Source organism: Tupaia chinensis, unplaced genomic scaffold, assembly GCF_000334495.1.
Source record: "Tupaia chinensis unplaced genomic scaffold, TupChi_1.0 Scaffold000422_1, whole genome shotgun sequence".
In the NCBI taxonomy this organism is placed as follows: Eukaryota; Metazoa; Chordata; class Mammalia; order Scandentia; family Tupaiidae; genus Tupaia; species Tupaia belangeri.
The window spans coordinates 1,557,470-1,581,495 of NW_006159927.1; the positions used below are offsets into that span (position 1 = coordinate 1,557,470).

At 52.6% G+C, this 24,026-nt stretch overlaps 1 protein-coding gene across 1 annotated transcript in view; it reads right to left on the reverse strand.

Moving 5' to 3' along the window:
- Positions 1–18,137, reverse strand: part of ZNF423 (zinc finger protein 423) — a 346,310-nt gene extending 328,173 nt beyond the window's left edge. Inside the window, exon 1 of the mRNA XM_006154781.3 lies at positions 18,082–18,137. The gene's annotated coding sequence lies outside the window, so the exon portion shown is untranslated. The remainder of the gene's footprint in view (positions 1–18,081) is intronic.
- Positions 18,138–24,026: the final 5,889 nt, after the last annotated feature.

Sequence of the window (24,026 nt, forward strand, 5' to 3'; positions counted from 1 at the left end):
TCGGGATCTTGGGCACGCACGCACATGTGCCCGGCATGAGTTTAAGCCACCAGGTCTGGGACTTGAACCGCGATCGGCTACATGGGAGTCCAGCGACATAGCCATTACGCTAACTGCTGGTCCCAACATGTGAAATTAACCATCAGCTCTTATACACTGGACCATGGATCCTTCACAAACCTAGGGGTCCTCAGTGGGTCTCAGAGGGGACGAGAGGGTGCCAGGTTCTAGCTGGCCCGTGAGGCAAAGGTATGTGACAGTCAGTAACTTGATACAGCTGCCATAGCTTGGGACATTTACAAGGAGATCATGGCAAGGGGAGACCTGGTCCATGCGTCAGGTAACCTGGGATGAAAACACACATCTCGGAACACAGAGCCACAGCCACCTGCCCCACGGGGGCTGCGCAGACCGCCACCCAGGGAGCAGCAGGTTCTCACCCACATCCAACTCTCCCGAATGAGCCCTCCTCCCTGTCCTTCGCTATTAAGTGCGACTGCCCGCCCTCTTGAAATGCGAGCGTTCTCTCTCGTTAGCCAATGTCCATATCTGAGTTGGGAGTAATGGTCACTCGAAGCAAGGGTGCACATGTTGCTGTCAGCAAGAGAACAGTCAATGCTGCTCTGCCACACACTTGCTGTGCGACCCAGGACAAGACCCATAGTCTCCCAGGGCCTCGGTTTCCGCACATGGAAAACAGTATCTCTAACGAGTGTGCCCCCGCAAGGAGTCAACAAGGTAATGCCTACAGGAATGCTTGCTTGAGCGATGAGAGGGGGCTGAGTGACAAGCACACAGGCATTGGGGACAGAGAGCTGAGTTCAAATTTGGGCCCAGACTCTTCCCAATCAACTGAGCCCAGTCTCTGGGAGAGAATACTACCAACGCCAGCACAGATGCACAGGCTAGTCTGCAGAAACCAGAGCCAAACTGCACATGGGCGGGACCACAGGGGCACACAAATCAGCCCCCAGGGTGACCCCACAGGGCGTAGCTATGGCCCTGCCAGGGCTTGGCCTTCCTGAGGGGTGGATCCTAGGCAACCGTGCCCCAAGCCCCTTGGGGTCCCCAGGCTTGGTGGCTTTGCAGGAATCAGGATAGGGGCTGGAATCCCAAGCTACCACCTCTCTTTTCTCTCTCTCTCTCTCCAGGCTTGGAGAAGGCATTTCCTCCCTCTGCAGGCCTGGCTTGCAGGTCAGGGATCCACCCAGCTGGAAAGTCCCACCCAGGGCCCCAGTGGGGAGCTCACCATGGAAACTCCACAGGGTGCCTGCCCGCCCTCCCGCAGGGTAAGTGGTCACAGGCAGGCCTTGCCAGGGCCTGGCCCGCAGTCCTGCCCACCAGGAGCGGAGGGAGAGAAGGAGAACAGAGGAGAACAGAGGCTCCGGCTGGACTTTATATCTCAGAGAACACTGTTCCTACGCAGAAACAAAGCAAAGAGTGAGTGTGTGGGTGCATACGAACACAAGTGTGTATGCACAAGAACGTGTACCTACAAAATACGAGGTAGTAGAAAGACCCTGAATCAGGAGCCCCAACCCTGAGCCCTCTTGCCTTTCTGAACTTCGGTTTCCCTGTGCCCTCTCAGCGACTGGATTCTACTCAGACAGGATGAACAAATATAATAATCTAGTAAAAAAAAAGTCTTCGTTTAATAAAACACTTGAAAATAAAAGCCCTTGTAGGTTTAGCAATGTCACCAGGAGCAGGAGAGTAAGGAGGAGGCATTGCCAGATAGAAACCCCAGGCCTACCTGCACAAACCACAACTTCCAGCCTGGGCAGCAGGGTGCCGGGACATGGTGAATGGGTGTCTCCCAGGCTGCCGAGCTCAGAGCATCAGGACGTAAGCAGAGCTCCCAAACTCTGTTCCAAGACTCCATGAGTAGAAGATAGTGGTCATCGGGACCAGCAGTTGGCATAATGGCTATGTTGCTGGACTTCCATGTAGTCAACTGCAGTTCGAGTCCCGGACCCGGTGGCTTAAACCCACACCGGGTGCATGTGCATGCATGCCCAAGATCCCAGGAGGAGAATGGAGGAGAAGGGATTGCAGCATGGCCATGCCCCCTGGGAGGTGATTTCTCACTTTCTGTCTCTCTGTCTCTATCTTTCTGGCGAGCGCACATGCCCTATAGCAAAAATCTCTAAAAAAAAAAAAAAAAAAAGATATTGGTCATTAAAAAGTGGGGGGCACGGGTGGGTCGTCAGCAAGTGGCCTGGAGGTAAAGGCACTGGATCCCACATGACTGACTGCGTGGTTTGAGCCCCAGACCTGGCAGCTAAAACGACACACTGGGCACATGTGTGTGAGTTCCCAAAATCCCGAGAATGGAGTAGGAACTGTGGCGAGGCCATCCCCTGGTGGTGATTTCTCCCCTCTTTTTCACTCTCTGTCTCTATTTGTTTCTCTCCGGCAAATCCACACCCCCTATAACAAAAACATTTAATTTAAAAAAAAAAAAGTGATGAGAGGATTATTTCTTTAGTCAAAAAAGTTTGAGACTCATCGTGCCCACTGGCAGGGCAAGGGCTTCAAAGCCCAGCCTTGAAGAATTCCATTTAGGCCCAGCCATGGTGACACGGGTTGGGAAGTCGCTGTGCTCTGTAAGCTGAGGTCACGTGATTCCTGGCCCAACCTGAAAGCCAGGCACAGCCTGTAATCCCAGCAACCCAGGAGGCTGAGGCAGGAAAATCAAGAGCTTGAGGCCAGCTGGACAACACAGCAAGACTCTGTCTGAAAAAGGGCCAGGCATGGTGGTGTGTGTCTGTAGTCCCAGCTGGGAGGCTCACAAGAGGCTTGAGACAGTAAGACCCAGTCTCAAAAAAAAAAAAAAAAAAAAAGGCAAAACAAAAAACAAAACCAAAACGAAATTTTCTTTTTTTGGACAGGTTTTTGCTATAGGGTGCATGCATTCGCCAGACAGAGAGAGACAGAGAGACAGAAAGCGAGAAATCACCCCCCAGGGGGGATGGTCACTCCACAATCTCTTCTCCTCCATTCTCCTCTCAGGATCTTGAGCATGCACACACACGCACCCAGCATGAGTTTAAGTCACTGGGTCCGGGACTCGAACCACGGTCGACTACATGGGAGTCCAGCGACATAGCCATTACGCCAGTTGCTGGTCCCAAACAAAGCTTTAAAGAAAGAGCCAGCCAGTGTCATAGTAGTTTAGGTAACTAGACCCGGCATGACCAACTATGTAGTTCAATTCTCCGACCTAGTGCTTGAAAAATATGCCAGGTACGTGTATATGCTCCCAAAAGACCTGAAAAGAGTGAGAAGTGGAGGAGAGGGGACTACGCCATGGCCATCCCCCATGGGGTTCTTTCTTCTTTTCCCTCGCTCTGTTTCTTTGTCTCTCTCTGGCCAGGGTACATACCCACTAGTAAATTTAAGAAGAGAAAGAAACCCACTTAGTAGCAACTAACCAGGCACTTAGTAAAGTTATCTGAGCTGCGCAGGTCAGGTCGGCCCCAGTTGGAGCAGTTAAGGCAGCCATGTCCCCGCCCAGCTCCCTCCTGCCATGGCTGTGGTGTGCACTTAAGATCCTGAGCATGCTTCCGAGTCCATTTAAGAAAGAACTCTAGGAAAGCCGTTTCGGTATCCTGTGCCAAATTGTTATGAGATAGTGCCTGTTGTTTGTTCAATGATTAATGAGGATCCTCACGACAAATTCCTCGGCTTCCAGGGCTCGGGAGAAACGTGTCCTGTCCTGAGTGCTTACATCAGACGGGGTTGGCCACGTTTCCTTTATCCTATTTCTCTTTTGGTTTAGACCGCCAGGAAGCTCAACAGTATCCTGACCTTACCTTGGGCTTCTGATGCAGTCTTTTCATCTATTTTAGATGCCCAGGGAGGCATGGGCCACTTCATATCCTGTCACTAACGGTCACCATTGTTAGAGTTTATGGGGTACCTGCTGTGTGCCAGGCCCCATGCTGAACACACACCACGTACCCTCAACGTACTAACTTGTTCTGGTGACTGTGCCCCGAGGTAAGGGCTTCATTCCCCCCACTCTGCAGACCAGGAAACCCCCCGAGGGGAAGGAGCAGTAATGGCTGCATTCGTTCTCACCGCTAATAAGCTCACGAGTCGTGCTGTGTGTGTTCACCTCAGACGAAAATGCTGAGTCCTGGCGGGCAGAGACCGCCACTGTGTCCTCGTGGTCTGAGCTGGCACAGACACCTGACAGTGACACGATGCACAGGCAGGGGGTGAATCCAGGACACCAGGTCTGTGCGCTTCAAATCCTGCGCTCTGAACACCTGTCCGGCCTGCAGAGTGGTCAGCCTAACCCTAACCTGAACCTTACGTATAACCCTAAGCCCGACACTATATCCGAGCTCACCTCCAGCACAATCCCACATTAATTAACTAAGAGCCAACGGAAGGCTTGCTGCCCAGTCTTCCAGCTCTATGGGGTGCATGTTCTGACCACAAAGGCTCGGGCCAACCGGGAGACAAGACACAGGAGCTGTCAGGGTGGCAGCAGGACTCAGCGCAGATGGTGGGAGCACATGGAGTCTGCAGCAGGGGGAGGCCAGCAGGGACAGGAGGTCGGCCTCCCTCCTGGGGAGCCTGGGCAGACCTGAGCAGGGCAGGCCGAGGCCGGCAGGCCCTGAGCAGCAGACGCGAGCAGGCGTGCCGCGCGGAGCCCCACTCGCAGAAGCGGCTACTCTGGCCTGCGAGGGCCAGCTCAGCGGGTGAGGAGGAGATGCCCTGCCTGCTTCCTGCTCGTTCCAGGCTGGCCAGGAGCCCCACAGCCAGCACAGGAAATAACAGGGGCCCACAGAGGCCATCCGTGCAGGCCCCGGGCAGAGGCCGCCCAGGGAGGGAAGGAGGCCATTGTCAGCCTTTGTTTGAGTTTCCCCATGTTACTCAGGCTCCAAGAGGCCGCTGGGAGCTAACGAGGCTCTAAACCTGCAGTGGCCCAGCCCCCAGCTCCAGCCTCCCAGCCCCGGCCTCCCCAAAAGGCCCACCAGGCCTCAGGCTCTTAAAGTGGCAGGTGCAGGATGGGAAACGAAGTCACATCCAAGTCGAGGCAGGGAGTAGGGTGCAGACAGGCCAGGTGGACAAGCCAACAGAAGGGCACTGGGATCGGGTTCTACCAGGGCCAGTCGCACATGTGGCCCAACAGCTGTGCCAACCCCTGGATAGAAAGAATGTTGAGGGCCCTAAGAGTCCAACGAAGAACCTCAGGGAAGAAACCAGAGCAAGGACCCAACCTGAAGATCTTTACTACCCACCTGGGTGCTGTTCCAATCCGAGGGATTTCCCCAAGCTGGTTTTCCTGATCAGCTACAAGCCCAGCGATATGAATGAAAATTCAATCCACGCATGTGCATGTCTCTGTATGTGCACACATGTGTACGCTTGTGCACGTCTATAATGTGTGTGGGGGCCACATACTAACATGTTCATGTATGCAGACATGGCTGTGCATCTGTGTGTGCGTGTATACCCCCATGTTTGCAGGCGTCTGTGTGGGTGTGGACGTATGTGTGTGCACAGGCATGCACTGAGCCATGTGTACACATGAATTTGTGTTTGTGCATTTATTTACATGTATATGTGGAAAGACACGTCTGTGCCGGCCTGTATACATGAATGTGCACGTGTGCATGCATGCTGATGTATGTAAATGCATGTGTGTGTACATGTGCCTGTGGGGATCTATACATGTGGGTGCATATATTTATGAATGCACATGTACGTGCATGACAGGTGAGCCTACACAGCGCCACCGAACAGCACTGGCGGGCTCCATCAGCAGCCGCTCGTTCCGCAGACCCCGGCGGCCTCTCACAAGCAGTGTGAGGCTGACGACCTCGTGGGGCTGAGCGCACACTCGAGGACACCACATGCCACACAGATGCAGCGGGTCTCCACTGCAAATTAGCAGCCACAGAAAGTGCACCCGAGACTCAAGCAAAACCACACCCACGGCTGGGGTGAAGCACCGCACCAGTGTCTTCGCCACTCTGAGCCTCAGCTGCTCACCTGTGAGGGGGGAGTGCCAATCCTTCCTACCACCTGTGGTTAACAAGGCTTCAGTGAGAGAATGCACGTGGGGTACACAGCCCCCGGCCTGGCACTCAGTGAACACCCTCGTGAGGGCTGGTAAGTTCTGTTACTATTATTACAGCACCGGTTGCTGAGGATACAATAGGCACCATCCCTGCCTCCGCAGGCGTGTGGTGGTTGTGAGGCACGGAGCCTGAAACGTAGACGAGCATAAGCAAAATGCATTGTATTTACCAGATTCGGTATCCATCTGGCGTGCTGCACGCTACCCAGTACGGCCAGCAGCCATCGGTTAAAGCAATCGACCATCAGGGAGGAAAAAATAATTATCAGGGGGCAAATAATCATTTTTTTTTAACTTGACAGACACCAGTTAAGCAGGTTCGTGGTGATCATGCCCGATGCGTGCGAGTGCGTGCGAGCGTGTGTGTGCGCCTGTGTACATTTGCCTGCACGCCTTGGGGCTGTGAGGGAGGTCAGCCGAGATGACCACAGCCTAGCTCCTGTGGGCCGCCGCAGCCTACAGCAGGACACTGGCGGATGCGGCACGGCCACACCCCACCCAGGAGCTGGGCCTTTGGGAACGCCCACCCAGGAATCCAAGACCACTCGGGGGACACAGTCAGTCTCACTTTGGCCACTTCCTACTGGCCACTGGCCCAAGGCTGCACAGCCCATGTATCCAACCCCACCTAGGGACAGAGCCATAGCACATGACAGCCCGGGGCCTTTGCCTGTCTGCAGACCTGGCCCACCTCCCAACCCCCACCCCACCCTGAGCCATTCATACCCAGACAGGGTCAGCAGGAGAAGGGCAGTCCCTGAGGACTGGGTTCCACCCCGACTTACAAGTGAGGTGCACTCTCCCTGCCAGGCCTGGCTATGCCCGAAGCCCGCCGGTCAGGAGGAGGGAAGAAAGGTAGGGGGCCATAAGGAGAGGGCAGGGCCAGTCTGAGCCCTTCCTGTCTGACCCAGGCTCAGAACTCAGCTCCACTCCCGGCTCCTCCCACTGTGCGCTCCGGGTACACAAGGGCCCGATGGCAGGTACCAGGTGACACCCTGGGCTAAGCACCCCATGTGGGCTCCCCGTGCAATCCTCACCAGGGCCCTACCTAGGAGGAGGTCTCCCATTATCCCCATTCCAGATGCAGAAATGGAAGGACAGAGAGGTTAAGGAACTTACTGGAAGGCACTCAGCTAACAAGTGCCTAGACCTCACATCTAATTTTGCCTCAGAACAGAGTGAACAAAATCGGGCCCTGAACTGCCAAGGGCAAATACAGACCTTGGAAGAGGCGAAGGGAAAGGTCTGCATCCAAGCGGGCCCTTGCCAGGTACCTGCCAAATGCCAAGCTAGAGCTGGGCTCTGGGGACACAGAGAGACTGACACGGTCACTACCTCCACAGAGTGGACAGAGGAGTGGACAGAGGAGTAACACAGAACAGGAACCCCGTCCCCGTGCAGAGGGCAGGGTAGGCAGCCAGGGCCAGGGTCAAGATACTGCTGAGGCCGGGGAAACACAAACAAAGACACAAAATGATGGCGGGGCTGTCATGGAAGACTTCCTAGAGGCGGTGTCATTTAGACTACACTTCAAAAGATGAGAAAGAGCTCCAGAGGCAGAGACCCAATAAGAACAAAAGCCAAGGAGAGTGGAGAAGAGTCTAGACCCGTGGCCTCAGCACCTCCCTGGAGCTGTCAGAAACACAGAACCTCAAGCCCACCCAGACAGGCTGGTCAGACTCTGCATTTTGACCAGATCGCCGATGTGCGTGCATGCACGAGTCGAAGCGGCACTGATATAAACAATCCTCAGATGCATGAGGCTGGGTGACATGGGGAGAATAGGATAGCAAAGAGCCCCAAGTGCAAGAAAAGCAACGTCATCACAATCACAGCCCCTCACACACACCCACACCTAACTATGGCTCTGGTTTATGGCTCAGCAGCAAATTGCCCAGTAACCACTGACCTCCAGTGTCCACCTACAGAGTCCTCAGGGCCATAGGGAAGGACCCACATCGAGAGAGATGACTCCTTCCTGCCTCCTGGGGCACCCAGCCTTTGGGGAAAGTAGGACCAGCCGCACCCCCACCCCCATCACTGGGTCCCCTGAAAAGCCCAAGCGCTCAGGAGAGGCGAAGCAGGACAATGGGCTTGCTGGGCAGCTGCACTGCAGAGATCAAGGGCCCCCAAAACAGAGCACCTGCTGAGCACCAGGCTGGGGCCCGAGACGGATGACAGACCACAGCCATCGATGAAGCGCACGTGCATCTAGGGACGAGATCAGCAAGGCCAGCCCAGCTCTGAGGAAGGGAAGCCATGGGGGGGAGGGGGAGCGTGGAACAGGAGTCAGAGGACAGACGTGTGTTCACGCACACAGGACCCAGCACACCGGAGCACACTGCACACACACGTGCACAGTGGGCATGTCAAAGAGGAAACGACGTAGAGTATAGCCCAACAGGAGCACGAAAGCTGGCTGAGAGCCAGAGGGAAAGGGTGGGCAGGAAACTCCACGTCTTCCTCGGAGCTCAGATCCAAGTCAGCTCCAGGGAGCCCAGGACACAGCACCACTAGGAGAGAGAGACACGGAGGCACCAGGCCCCCAGGGGTCTACATCAGGGCTGCGGCCCCTGGGAGCTCACACACACGCGTGCACACACACACGAGTGCATGCATCCCCGTGCACACGGGGCACAGATGCCCTACCTCGTGGACTGCTCACCATGGTAACAGAGTGGCCACCTCTCGGCTTGAGTCACCACCTGAAGGTTTACGAAGCCTCGGTGCTGGAGGAGGAGGCAGCTCTAACAAAGGCCTAGCCCAGGCCGGCCTGGCCGGGGGTCCGCGAAGCCGACCGGCCGGCGCATGCCTACCACGCTCCCCCGGTGAGCTCGGGGCCACTGCGTCTTCCTACCCAGCCTGCCTGGCTCCACTTAGCTCACCCCCCCACAGACTCCCCAGCCGAGCTAATGAGAAACTCCCCAGCTGGCCCCATATAAAAATGCATTTCATAAGTCTTTAAAATGCTAGGAAATTTTACATCTATTTAGTGAGACTTTCTGCTCCTTTAAAATGTCCCCTGGTCCACATCGAGTAGATGACAGGGTTGGGGGCTCCCACACAAAAGGTGGACAGCACCAGGCATGCCAGCATGGAGCCCAAGCGTACCCCCAGAAGCTTCCTCCATGGCTAGTGGCAACAGGACTCCGGGCTGGTATTCAGTGGGAGGGAGAAGTGGGACATCCTGCCTGATGAAGCCAGTGCAGGAGAGTCCCTTTGGAAAGTATTCAAGGCGAGGGGTTCCATGGCAGGAGGTCTAGAAATATGTGAAGGGACAGCCCTTCCAGTCTTGATGGATGATTGAAAGATAAAGTTAGAAGGTGCAGCGAGCCCCTAAGAAAAACTCCATAGGAGAAAGAAGTCACCCACAAAAGACGTTCAGCATGGCGTTGTTTCCAAGAGCCGGAACCTCAGGGCAGGCCACGTGCCCATCCGGGAGGAGCAGATAGGAAAATGAAGGCCACTCCTCAGTAACCTCGAGGGCAGCCATGAAAGCAGAAGGCCAGATGGGCCCAAGGGTCCCATAAAGGCCAGGTCTCCTAGGGGCTCTGAGGGTGCCCACTGAGCAGCTACCCAGATGTCACCTGGGTGGAAGGCTGGTTTGTGCATGGGTGGAGCCAGAAAGGAGCTGGGAGAAACGTGAGCAGGAGGGTGCAGAAGTGCGCGGCTGCGGGTGGAGTTTCTGTGGAGCACTTGGAATAATAAATACGGCGCTAACAAAACACAAGTGGGGCGGGCGTCAGCTCCCCGCGGGTGCAGAAGTGCAGACTGGACTGCACCGACAAGCGTTGACTCCCTGCGGGGAAAAGGCCCAGTCTTCCAGATGTTTCTGTCCACATCACCAGCCCAAACTTGGAGATAAAGGACTGCACAAGGCCAGGAGGCTGACACCTTAAACAAGAGTGGGGACTCTGAGCACCCTCCTTACCCCAGCCCTTACCCAGAACCAGGGGAAAGGAAAAAGAGGGCCAGCCGGTGGTGTAGTGGTTAAGGTAACTGGATCCTACATGGCTGCCAGCATGGTTTAAGTCCTGGATCCAGCAGTGGCGTGAAGGTTAAGGCGCTGGGTTCCCACATGGCTTAAATGACCACGGTTCGAGTCTTGGCAGTTGTTTCGGTTCAAGTCCCAGGCCCGGTGGCTTAAACTCACACCAGGCGCATATGCATGCATGCCCAAGATCCCGAGAGGAGAGTGGAGGAGAAGGGATTGCGGAGTAGCCATCCCCCTGGGGGATGATTTCTCGCTGTCTCTGTCTTTCTGGTGAGCGCACACGCCCTATAGCAAAAACCTCTTTTAAAAAAAAGGGGACCAGCAGTTAGCATAATGGCTATGTCGCTATGTCGCTGAACTCTCATGTAGTCAACCATGGTTCAAGAAACATGCCCAGCATGTGTGCATGCATATCCAAAACCTCAAAAGGAGGGAGATGGAAGATAAGGGATTGTAGTATGACTATTCCCATGGGGAGCAACTTTCTCGCTTTCTCTCTCTCTTCCTTTTTTTCTCTCTCTTTCTTATTTCTGGTGAGAGCATGTGCCCTCTGGCAAATGACAGGAAGGGGAAAAAAAGGAAAAGGAGTGGCTTCATGCACCCCTTTTCAGGGGCTCCCAGGACACCAGGCACCAGAAGCCAGCTCTAATCTACATGACTAGATCCCAGAGTCTGCAACCCTAACCCCAGCTCTCCTACAAACTGCCACCAGCTTGACAGCCAGGTATGAGTGAGCGGTGAGTGACGGGTACAGGGATGTGGGTGAGACTGGGGAGTCCCTACTGCAAGCTTGGCTCACAGTGTTTTCCAGGCCTGGCCTTGGACGGTAGGAAATGAGTGCAAGGTCTTCAAAACACACACTTCCTCTCTCCCAGGCAGCAAAACGAAGGGCCGGCTCCAGTTAGACTCTTCTAGCAACTTGAGAAAGGCCTGGGCACAGAGCTGACCCCCTTCCCAAGTCTCGGGGTCCCTCTAGAACAAAGCACCTGGACCAGCATTCTCTCAGGTGTGTCCACCGTCTGTAATTAAGATGCTCAATGTATGCATCAGCTGCTTCCAGGGTTCAAATCCCTGCAGGGTTACCTTTTTGGCTGAGTGATCTTGATGCCAGTGACTAACACCTCTGCACCTCAGTTTTCACATCTGCATGTGAAAAGCACTGAGAAGGAGACCTGGCTCCTGTAAAAAAGAGCCAGTTTCCATTAACCTGGACAATACAGAAGTAATCACAGCACACCCCCAATAAGGTCTCACCGGCTCGGCCATCGTGAACAACTGAGGACACTGAGCGTTTGTCTCAAACCACAAGTTTGACTGTCACCATGCAGAAACAGTGAGCATTTGTCCACACACTAGACGTGTCACCTCTCTAGATCGCCCCCCAGACCTCCTCCCTCCGTATCTCAGGCTCATCCCAGGCTAGCCATGCTGGGAGGAAGGCTTGAGACAGACCCCACCTACCCTGACCTGGAACCCAGCCTAGAAAGGTGGGAGACTCCAATGAGACTGTAAAGAGACCGTCACACAGATAAGCTCAAACCCGGGGGAAGAGCAGGCAGTCTCCATGTGGTTGGATCCACCTCAGAGTCACCTTCCTGGTACCTGTCACTTCAACACCTTGCTCTAAAGTCTGGGGGAAGACAGAGGAGACACTTAAAGAGAGAACAGGCCTTCATACCACATGTGACAGGAGGAAGAGAGGGAGAGTGAACGCTGGCAGGAGGGTGGGTCAAGGACACTGAAGGCCTGGGATGTCAAGTCTGAACAAATGGCCCCATGGTAAAGCTACTCTTAGCAACCTCCTCTTTTTAATTTTTAATTTTGTCTTATTTATTATTATTATTTTTAAGTTTGGTAAAGGGCACATGTACTCACAGAGAGAGAGGGAAAATGACAAAGCAAGCCACCCAAGTTCAGGTCCAGGACATGAACCAGGGTAGGCCATGTGAGAATCCAGCACCTTAACCACCATGCCACCTGCCGATCCCAGCAACCTCCTCTTAATCATTGGCTAGGCCAAACCCAGCCAGTGGGAGGGGTTTCCTTGGCCTGAACAGTGTTTTTTAATCACATGAAGTGTACAAAACGAGATACTTTCCTACCTACTAGGAAGGCTAGACTCAAAAGAAAGGAAAGAAGGAAACAGGGAGGGAGGGAGGGAAGGCAACAACAAGAGTTGGAGGATATGGAGAAACTGAAATCCTCATGCACTGCTGGTGGGAATGCAAAATGGTACGAATGCTATGAGTCATCAAAAGTTCAGCATAGAATAATGTGACCAGGCAATTCTACTCCAAGGAATATGCCCCCAAAGAACTGAAAATGGATGCTCAAACTAAAAACTTATGCATGAACACTCACAGCAGCACCATTCACAACAGCAAAAAGATGAGAACAAGCCAGTGTCCATTGTTGGATGAAGAGTAAATAAAATGTGGTATGTCCATACAATGGAATATTATTCAGCCATAAAAAAGGAATGAACAGATGCATCCTACAACATGTATGAAACTTGAAAACATCAGGCCCAGTGAAAGAAACTAGTCAATAAAGACCGCTCTTTATTTAGTTAGTTCATTCATTAGGTAGTTTGCTATAGGGCACTGCATTTGCTGGAGAGAGACAGAGAGAGAAACAGAGAACGTGAGAAATCATCTCCCAAAGGGATTGGCCATGCCAAAATCCCTTCTCTTCCATTCTCCTCTCAGGATTTTGGGGATGCATGCACATGTGCCCAGCATATTTTTCAAGTTGCTGGGTCCAGGATTCAAACCATTCAGTCGGCTATGTGGTTTCCAGAGGCCTTAACCTCTACACCACCTGCTGGCTCCAAGACTACATATTACACAATTTGATTTACAGGAAATGTCCAGAAAAAGCAAAATCTATAAAGACAGAAGGTCAATGGGAGGTTGCTAAGAGCTGGGAGTGCTGAAAGGAGAAGGGGTATATATAAAATATAAAATCCACTGAGCTGTACACCTTTAACAGGTGAATTGTACAATATGCCAATTAAATCTCAATGAAGCTGCCTAGAAAAATAAGTTGCTTTTTTTCAAGAATTAATTTTTATTTCATTGTATTTATTATCATTAATTTTTTATTTGACCAGAGAGAGACAGAGGGACAAGAGAGAGGGAAAGTGAGATAACAAGCAACCAGGTCCAGGATTTGAATCTCAGTCAGCCATGTGGGAATCCAGCACCTTAACCACCATGCCATGTCCCAGCACCTGATCTTTTTCTTTTTTTTTTTTAATCTGAAGATATTTTTCATATGAAAATCTAACTTGCTGGCTTCTCTTAAAAATTCAGAAGGGCCCAGCCTGGTGGCACAATTGGTAGCAAACCAAACTGCAGTGCTGGAAGCCACAGGGCTGGCTATGGATTAGGATCCCCTGGTCAGCCTGAAAACACACCAGGCACGTGTGTACATGCCCAAGAGCCTGAGGAGCTGGAAGGCTAGGGAAAGCGGATCAAAGCGTGATAAGACCCCGTCGAAGTCGTGTCTCTCTTATGCACACAAACACACCCACTCTCTACCATGAATAAAATAAACTTAATAAATATAAACTTAGAAGCTCTGACCATTCATAGCACAACCAGCAGAAGCCAAGGGCTGCCACCGCTTTGGCAGAGAAGGGCCTGTATCGCAGTCTACCACAAAGCCTCCCAACCTATCAGCTTACCTATGCCATCGATCTGCCTCAGGTAGGCCTTTGAGCTTGGGACCCCTGACAGGGCTTTCCCATCTGCAAAGGACTTCCACACTTCTAAGGAGTTTGAACTCATGGCTTGGCAAGGAGGAGCAAAGGTAGGATTGCCCATGACCCAGAACCCCCTGAAACCACACACAACCCCGTGTTTGGGAAGAGAGTCCACACACTTCCACTAACAATGCCTCTGGCTTAAACTGCCTCCTAAGGTATGCTCCACCACTCTGCATTCCATGGTAAGAAAAATCAGGATCCAGTCAGAAGCGGCTTGTTTAAAAAAATCTCACACCCACAAGGCACCCCCACACCTTGACTCTGAAGACATCTCTCCCCCAAGCTCTGCCATCAGCAGCCCCACATTTGCCAGCTAAAAAGCAGAGTGGTGGTGGTGTGGTAGTGCTCCCCCAGCCCGCGCTCCCCTCCAGGCTAAGAAAATATTACAAGGACGGATCGCTTTGCTCCCTTCCCTGCCAGGCAAGGCCGGGCTCTCCATCACTGTCAGGCCCCAACTCAAGGGCACGGATGGGGCTGGCTGGGCTGTTCCTGGGGGCAGACAGCCACAGGGTCTCCACTGGCAGCAGAGGCTGAGGGTGGCCAAGGGTGAGTGTGGGAGCACGCTGTGTATTTTGCTTCTTTATTGGAGTTCTCCATCACATTTCGGGTCTAGAGAAGCTTGCACCCTGGGCCAGCGGGGCTCCAGAGAAGAGGGGCTGGCCGTGCCTTATACCTCTCTACTCCTCACAGTAAAATGCTCTCGGCCCATGGCCTCTGTGGGGCCTGGTGAGCTGAGCACATCTATGCCTTACGGCCCCAGAGCCTGTGCTGTCGGGACTGCCAGGCCTTTAGGCCTCAGCCCGACTTTCCAGCTCCTGATGCCAGGGATTGTAGAGAGTAAACCACAGGCTCTGGCTCCAGGAAGACTTAAGTTCGAGTCTCGGTTCCACCATACATTGGCTGAGGACCTTGAATACGCCACTGGAAAGCTCCAAGCCTCCTTCCCTCGCACGCCAAACGAGGACAGCAACTGTCAGTAGCAGCGCCAAGAGTGACCTGGGGGAAGTTATGCTCCCCGTAATCTTCCTTGGCACCTGCTCCTATCCTCCACTGTGGCTAACTGACATTTTCTAAGTTTAGTAAAAACTATTAGACAAAAGCAACTTCAGCCGGGCCTTTGGCCCTCGCCTGCACCAGATGACCACCCCTAAACCAGCTCACAGAGAAATGTCGGAGGTGCTGCTAGACACGGCCCCACCTCACAGAGCTGTGTAGGGAGAGTACTCATGCCACACCCAACACATCCTCAGTAAGAGAGCCAGGGATGTGACATCACCCACATCCAGGGTTGCCACCCATGCTGACTCTGTCCTGCCACTCGGAGTCTGAGCCATCTATAAACCCATGTCAGGAGGGGACACAAGCTGATGTTAACAGCCCAAGTCCTACAGAAATGAGAAGCAGGATTTATCACAGGTGTGTACTGTTTAAAAAAAAAAAAAAGTCAGAGGGGCACTAAAGAAAGCAGAGCAGTCCCTGGTGGGCTGTGGGTACCGGCTGCCCAAGATGCTCCCCTCTCCCATACCCCATCTCTGGGCAGACAACCCAAAGCTGACTGCTGCCACAAGGAGCCATGCCACAGTGTCCCTGGAGGCCAGGGTAGACTCAGTGTTCGCATCTTCCTGCACATACAGGCTCAGTTCTCAGCTAGAAACACAAATCCCACACCTTCTGCCACTCCCAGCACCCCAGAGAAGGCCCGAGGCTGGCAGAATCCGTGCAGACCACCAATATCGGCCCTGCCTGCCACAGCCAGGAGTGACCACGCATCAGGGTTCTCTACCTACCCCAGCCATGGCCACGCTTTCCCAGTCCCCCACGGCGGTCCCCACCCGTGCGCACTGCAGCTGGGAGGGAGGGCCGAGTGCTCGCCTGGATCAGGGTCTGGGGCACAGCCACGATCCTCAGAGGCTGGTGGCAAGCCTGACCACATGCACCCCCACATCTGCTGGGAGCCCTGACCCTCAGAGACATGAAGCACTACAGTCTCACTGTGTCTCCCAAACCCTGGGGAGTAGAGACAGAGGAGTATGCAGTCCTGTCCCCCTGCCTCCTCTCCAGCCCAGTGCGGACCCCAAAGCCTGTCCCAGTTCTGAACTCTCCTCCTCAGAACCACTCACCACTTGGGCTTCAGGAAAGTCCCTGCCCTGCAGAGGAAGCCCCTGTCACCAAGGGCCAAGGCACGGGTAGACAAAACAGCCTGGTCAGCCAGGACCCAGGCAGAACTTCGACTCTGCAACAACATCCAGATCCTGCTGGAAAGAGCACTGGACCAGGAGTCCAGGGACCTGGGTTCGAGGTCTGACTTTCCACTCCCTGTCTGGTCCGTCTGGACCATTTCCCAAATGTCAGCTATTTGTCCACCAACTCCATGATTCGTGCTGAATCAAATGCAGTCATAACCCACATAGCGATGTCTCAGTTGATGACAGATGGCACATACCGTGGAAGTCCCAGGCTACACCGCAGAGCCAACGTGTGCAGGAGGCCACGCCACCGAGGTCTGTGCAGGCACACTCTGACGTTCGCATGACAACAAAAGCACCTGGCGACACGTGTCTCAGAACGTATCCCCATCATTAAGCAGCACACGGCTGGGTTACACTCTTATTACTTAAAACTGCCCCATTGGGAGCCAGCAGGTGGCGTGGTGGTTAAGGCACCAGACTCCCACGTGACTAAGTCTGGTTCAAGTACCAGACCCAGTAGCTTTCTCTCTCTCTCTCTCTCTCTCTCTCTCTCTCTCTCTCTCTTTCTCTCTCTCTCTCTCATCAAAGTCCAAAAGGAATAAATAAATAAATAAAATTAAATGAATAATTCTAAAAACATATAAATAAATAATTCTAAAAAAAGAGCTGTCCCATCAACATGCTCACTTTTTTCAGTTAAATGACTACAGCATCATCAGAAATCACACGTCTATAAAATCACAAATCAGACGTGTAACTATTTAAACGGTAATTGTTCATTAGCTGATGTCTAACACCTCATGTTTAAAAGTGCCGACCCCGGGACCAGCAGTTGGCGTAATGGCTATGTTGCTGGACTCTGACGTAGTCAACTAAGGTTCAAGTCCCGGACCCGGAGGCTTAAACTCACGCCAGGCGTATGTGCGTGAGTGCCCAAGATCCCGAGAGGAGAATGGAGGAGAAGGGATTGCAGCGTGGCCATCTCTCCCGGGGGGTGATTTCTTGCTTTCGATCTCTCTGTCTCTCTCTGTCTTTCTGGCGCCCAATAGCTAAAACCTCTCAAAAAAAAAAAAAAAAAAAAAAAAGTGCGGACCCTGAGGAAAGCTCCCTTATGCTTCAGTTTCCACAACTGCAACAGAAGACTGGACTAAACAGTTCTCTTGTAGGTCTCCTCAGGCCTGAAAATTCCACAAGACTGGCTGTGTCCAGCTCCCCCATGAATCCAGAGTTGGCGCTGATGAGAATCCCAGGATAGGCCTGGCATGAGGCAAGGGAGGGGGGCGAGGCAGGAGAGCCTGGCACCTGCTGGACACAGAGCTGGGGGTCTGTCCACCAATAGAGGCCCTGGCTAGCTGCAAAGCCCCCACTCAGGAGCTCTCAGGGACCCCAAACCCAGTTCTAATCTCAAGCCTCCTAGAAAGCACCAAGCACCTGGCCCGGAGAAAAGCTTCATCTGTCCACTTCTTACAGCTGAGAAACTGAGGTTCAGAGAGAAAAGAAGTTCATGTGGGAACCATGGGTCCCCTGACTCATGTCACTGCCATCACCCCACAGTGGTCACACAGCCCACAATCGAAGCTGCATCTCTAACATCTCCTTTGAGGCATGAGCGGGGATCTGCCTGGCAGTGCAAAGCAGCCCCTTCCAGGAAGCCACCTAGAGGAATTCTGATTTAGACAGGTTAAAAGTCCTATTAACGTGGCTTTATGCAATTAGGTTGGGATGGCTACGCAGTGATGCCCAGAGCAGGTGCTTCTAGGCCTGTGCAGCGGGGAAATCGCTGCCCATCTGAACTGTGCCCACAGAGGGAAACGCAGCCCTCAGGAGAATAAGGGCGTATTAGTCTCCGTGTGCGTAGATTTTATTGACCATATGGAAGGGATATAAAAATCACATTGCGTGAGGTAGTCTGGACCAGAGACGGGAATGTGACAGAGAACATCATTTCCATCACCAGCTGGGTGGCTTTCTGAGTTCCTGGGCCAGCCCACAAAGACCCTCAATACTCTCCCACCAGCCCCTGGACATTTACCTGCTGTGGTCACGGAGGAATCCCAGGCCAGCGAGAAGTCCGAGGCCTCCCCCTCTTCAACTGAAAGAGAAAACGGAGAAGGGCCTGTGAGTCCCGAAGCAGTGCAAAAAAGTCATCAAGTAGGGGGGCACAGGGCCAGGAAGAAAAAAAAAAGAAGAGCGGGGGTCCTTCTGATCACGGGAAGGGGCTAAAGACAACCTTTATTGGTTGCACAGAGATATCAAATGATCAGAATACATGAATAGCTGTGGCCAGCAGGTGGTGTGGTGGTTAAGGCAGCTGGACTCCCACATGGCTGACCACGGTTTGAATACCAGACCTGGCAGCTTGCTTTCTCACTTTCCTTCTCTCTCTATCTCTGGTTAAAAAATAAGGAATAAGCAGTTGGCATAATGGCTATGTCACTGCATTCCCGTGGTAGTCGACCACGGCTCAAGTCCCAGATTCAGTGGCTTAAACTCATGCTGGACACGTGTGCATGTGTGCCCAGGATCCCGAGAAGAGAATAGAGGAGAAGGGACTACGGTGTGGCCATCCCCTCTGGGGGTGGGGGGGGTGATTTCTCACTTTCTATCTCTCTGTCTCTCTCTGTCTTTCTGGTGAGTGCACGCGCCCAATAAGAAAAAACTTCTCCAAAAAAGGAAAAGAAAAAAAAATAAAATAGAATAAAAAAATAAAGACAATGAATAAAATTAAATAATTCTTAAAAAAGAAAAAAAAAAAAGGCATGACTAGCAAATAAGAACTGCATGGGATATGGTTTTCCTGTCCCTGTGCCCCTTAGACATCACTGTCTGCCCCTGGCAGACATCACTAATCAATCACAGCATTGTCCCAAGAAATGAGTAATGTTGTTCTCAGAGGCCAGTCAAGTGCAGAGTGCTAGTGCCTGCACCAGACCGGATCCACAGACAGACCTCAGCACGTGTAGAGGCCGACTCGCCCAAGGGCAGGAGGTTTGAGCACCACAACTCATGGGCCAGTGCTGTCAGGAGATAACCTGCCTCCCTTCAGACCCCACACACCACAGAGCAAGGCCGGGCAAGGAAGGGATGTCCCCACCACCCCACATCCTAGCACAAGAGACCAAGAGGCCACACTGTGGGAGAACATGGGAGGAACACTAGCAGCATAATAACACTCTTGTCTTGGAATTAATCCCAGCCCGGGGCAGGTAATAATATTAAAGCTGGGTTATGGGCTTTGTAAATGGAACTTTGTTTAAGCCAAAAATGTGCATACACAGTATTTTTCCAATTTAGCAGGCTCCGAAGCCCTCCACATGTGCAGAATGAAGCTACCACGCACCACCCAGGTCTCTGCCTAGGCCATGTTCTCGCGGGCACTTTGCAGGAACACACGGGGAGCCAGGCCCTGGACTTAGCGCTTTTCAGTCATTCCTTGTCAACAGACTCAGAGAGACAGTGACATGCCTGAGGTCTTAGAGCTAAGCTCAGGCAGAGCTCAGGCTCAAACCCAGGACGGTCGGCCTCAAACTTGCTCCTGAAACCACCATCTACTAGGGAAAAAAGGAAACTGCCCAGATCCCGGCAACTCAGAAATGGAAAACAGTGACTCCACCCTGTCACACACAGGCAGGTCCCCAGCATGCCGGCCAGCCAACTGGTGAGAGGAGCCAGCAGACTGCCTTGCCGTTGGAACCCGGGTTCTAGCAGTAGGCAGGTCCTCAGTTCGAATCCCAGCTCTGCCTCAAACGAGCTTTATGATCTTGAGCAATTTCTGTGGGCTCTGAGCTTCTCAAATATGGAGAGAATCAAGGTCCCTAAGGCACAGAGCTGTCAGGAGAAAGAAACAAGACGACATCTGTACGGCGCCGTGCACTGTGCCTGGCCTGTCATCTGCGGGAACATTGTCCCAAACACTGGGGGGCGGGGTGGGTGATGCTCAAACATGGTGCTGGAATTTGCTCCCTTTCCTCATGCATCCATGGCTTTACCCCCCACAGAACCTCACAGAACATGCTCCTCTGAACCCTCAGGAACCGCGCACGTGAGAGGAAACACCCACGGCCATGAGTAACAGGCCAAGGACGGCCAACGAAACGCCCCTCCCTGAGTTGGCATCTCGAGAGGAGAAGCTCAGAATCAAGACTGAGCCGCGGACGATGCTATTATACTTAGCTTCTTACGGCTGGGGTGGGCATTCACATGTGCCGCTTTATAGGAATCAAGACCTCGTGTCGAACAAAATTGGTATTATTCACTAAGACGATTCCAAGCAGACTGCCTCGGAAAGAAACACGGGTGGATAATGCTTCAAACGATCAGCAGCCAGCCGTGCATGAAGGGAGCGGTTGTTAACAGCATTCACTGCCATGCCTAAAACCCAGCTTCCTTCCTTTACTCATACACATGCGTGTGCACGCACGTCTATGAAGACACTGTTGCCGATACGTAACATCTGCATGCTGCCCGGTGGTTGGGCACCTTCAACGAAGTCTGCAAAGGTCCCTGAGCCTGGCAAACCCCAGCTATCAGGACAGTAGTGAGGGCCCCAGTTCTCCCTGTGTCTTCTGTGTGTCCCAGGTATCAGGACAAATAGCCCTCTTACTTGGGTCACTCGAGGCTGTTTAGTGGAGACGTGAGGCCTCTCTGAACTTGAGGATGTCCCCAAGATACCAAGGCCATCCCTTCTGAAGATCTGGCCTCAGTCCTAATGGGAACGAAACTTTGAGAAGAGCCACCACTTTGGAGCCCCTGGAGACGGTCAAGGCTGTTCTGAGACCCTAGACCTGCAGGAAGGCCTGCAGAGGAGGGAAGAGGTCTGACACTGGCTGACTAGGGATGTTCCGAGAGGCAGATGTCACCATGGACTTCTGGATTCCTCACCAGCAAGTAGCTGCATGTCACACTAGAGTCCCTAGAAGTAGATCCTGCACAGGGAAGGGCCCATGGGCCAACTCGCCCCATGACTTGGGCAAAAATACGTTTTTCTATGACCACTGGCATCCCCTCACTCTCATGCCATCCCCTGGCCTACATCTGTTTTGTGCAAAATGTAACTGCACCATCCTTTACACATCTTCGGTATTATTATTTTTTAACAAATTATTTATTTAATTTCATTTGTTATTATTTTTTTTTTCTTAATTTGACCAGAAAGGGACAGAGAAAGAGAAAAAGGAAAGTGAGAAAGCAAGCCACCAGGTCTGGGACTCGAACTGCAGTCGACCACGTGGGAGTCCAGCACTTCACCACCACACCACCTGCCAGTCCCCATCCTTTACACATTCTTGATAAGACCAAGGAACGCCCAAAGCCTCCCCACCACCACAACAGCCTGGCCGCCTCGTACTGTGGGAGCAAAAGCTTTCCTGCCCCCACTGGACTCTGTAGGCTGAGTCTCCGACAGCGACATAACCAGCGGGGACAGCAGGTGTGGAGGAAGGAAGGCGCTACCTGCCCCTGGAGCCAGGTGCTTGCTGGGGTGGCCCAAGCCCCTGACATTCCTAGACAGAATTCTACTGCAGACCACAAGGAGCACCTAGGACTGAGCCCCCGGAGAAAACCCAGTCAGCACAGGAGCCATGACGGATGACCCACCAAAGGGGCTGCCTGGCCAGCCAAGGGAGCAGCAGCAATCTCTTTCCGGAGACTCTTTCCATATCTGGTGACATGGTCAGTAGTAGCAAACTGAAGTGCATTACTGGAAACCACATGGCCAACATGGGGTTCGTATCCCAGGCTGGTCAGAAACCAGGCCAGGTACATGTGCCCATGCCCAGGATCCTGAGGAGCTGGAGGGCCAGGGCCAAGGCATCATGGCATGGTGAGACCTGCCAGGTGCTTCTCTCTCTACTTCTGTACACACATGCATTCTCTCTATCACAAATAAAATAGGCTTAAAAAAAGATGCCAGATGCCACAGAGACCAAGATAAATGCACGACTCTGCACAGTCCCAAGGGAACACAGGGGCATCCACTCCTGAGGAAGACATGTGTAGGGTGGATGGGTGCCCGAGGTGAGCGTCCACACCAGGAGACTGACAAAGCAAGTGTGTGCACACAGAGAAGGCAAGGCAACGGTGTCCATGGAGGGTGGAGGGCCGGGTGGGCGTGCGTGCACAGGGCCAGCTCACCATGACAACAACGAGACTCCAGCCCAGGCCCTTCAGGGACACAGGCTCCTCTGGAACACTGGGAGGGGCCCCTACTACTGGTCTACATTTTACCTTTGCAAAATTAAGATCTGATATCTGTTTAAGACCTTCCTTCCTTTCTTTCTTTCTTTCTTTCTTTCTTTCTTTCTTCCTTTCTTTCTTTTAAAGAGGTTTTTGCCTTAGGGTGTGTGCACTTGCAGGAGAGAGATACAGACACAGTGAGAGGGAAAGTAAGAAATCACTGCTTAGGGAGGTGGCCATGCCACAATCCCTTCTCCCCCATTCTCCTCCTGGGATCTTGGGCACACACACACATGTGCCCCGCATGAGTTTTAAGCCACCACATCTAGGACTCGAACCATAGTCTACCATGTGGGAGTCCTGTGAAGTAACCACTATGCCACCTGCTGGCTCTCTCTTATTTTTTTAAAATAACTGGTTTAATTTAATTAATTTATTTATTTATTATAATTTGTTATAGGGCACATACACTCACCAGAGACAGAGAGAGAGACAGAGAAAGAGATAGCAATAGAAAGTGAGAAAGCAAGCCACCAGGTCCAGGACTCAAACAGTAGTCAGCCAGGTGTGAGTCCAGCACCTTTAACCACCATGCCGTCTGCTGGTCCTGACCATGATTCTTTTGCTGCCAAAATTGTCTATCCATTTCCTCTCATGTTGGACACCTTGGGGTGGAATGGACGTGGCCTTTTGTGTTCTTTGTCTCAATGACACCATTCCATTTTCTCAGCCTGTGGCCCTACAGTCCCATCCCTATAGGGCCAGGAGCAGGTCTCAGGGACCCTGTGTCCACATGTGTGTGCATGCACGTGCAGGCTTGTGTTTGCACAAGAGCCTGTGGGATGCAGAAAGGCTCTGGATTGGCCCAAGGTCACCTGGCCAGAGCCTCCCTTCATCCGGGTTTACAGCCTCCCATTCATGATGATGCCATGACCGAAACCTAAGCGTGTACCTCAGTCCCTGATCAGGCCCCCAAAACCTGAATGCTGCTCATTATCCTAGCCATCTACCTGGTGTTTTGTTTGTTCACTTTCTAGATTTTTGCCATGGGGTGTGTACTTGCAGGAGAGAGACAGAAAGTGAGAGATCACCCTCGGGGGTAGGGAGGAGGATCTGGCCTCACAGCAATCCCTTCTCCTCCTTTCTCCTCTCAGGATTTTAGGCACACATGCACATGCACATGCACCTGGGGTGACTTTCAAGCTGCCAGGTCATTAATTAATTTATTTATTTATTATAATTTGTTATAGGGCACATACACTCACCAGAGACAGAGAGAGAGACAGAGAAAGAGATAGCAATAGAAAGTGAGAAAGCAAGCCACCAGGTCCAGGACTCAAACAGTAGTCAGCCAGGTGTGAGTCCAGCACCTTTAACCACCATGCCGTCTGCTGGTCCTGACCATGATTCTTTTCCTGCCAAAATTTTCTATCCATTTCCTCTCTTGTTGGACACCTTGGGATGGAATGGACGTGGGCCTTTTGTGTTCTTTGCCTCAATGACACCATTCCATTTTCTCAGCCTGTGGCCCTACAGTCCCATCCCTATAGGGCCAGGAGCAGGTCTCAGGGACCCTGTGTCCACATGTGTGTGCATGCACGTGCAGGCTTGTGTTTGCACAAGAGCCTGTGGGATGCAGAAAGGCTCTGGATTGGCCCAAGGTCACCTGGCCAGAGCCTCCCTTCATCCGGGTTTACAGCCTCCCATTCATGATGATGCCATGACCGAAACCTAAGCGTGTACCTCAGTCCCTGGTCAGGCCCCCAAAACCTGAATGCTGCTCATTATCCTAGCCATCTACCT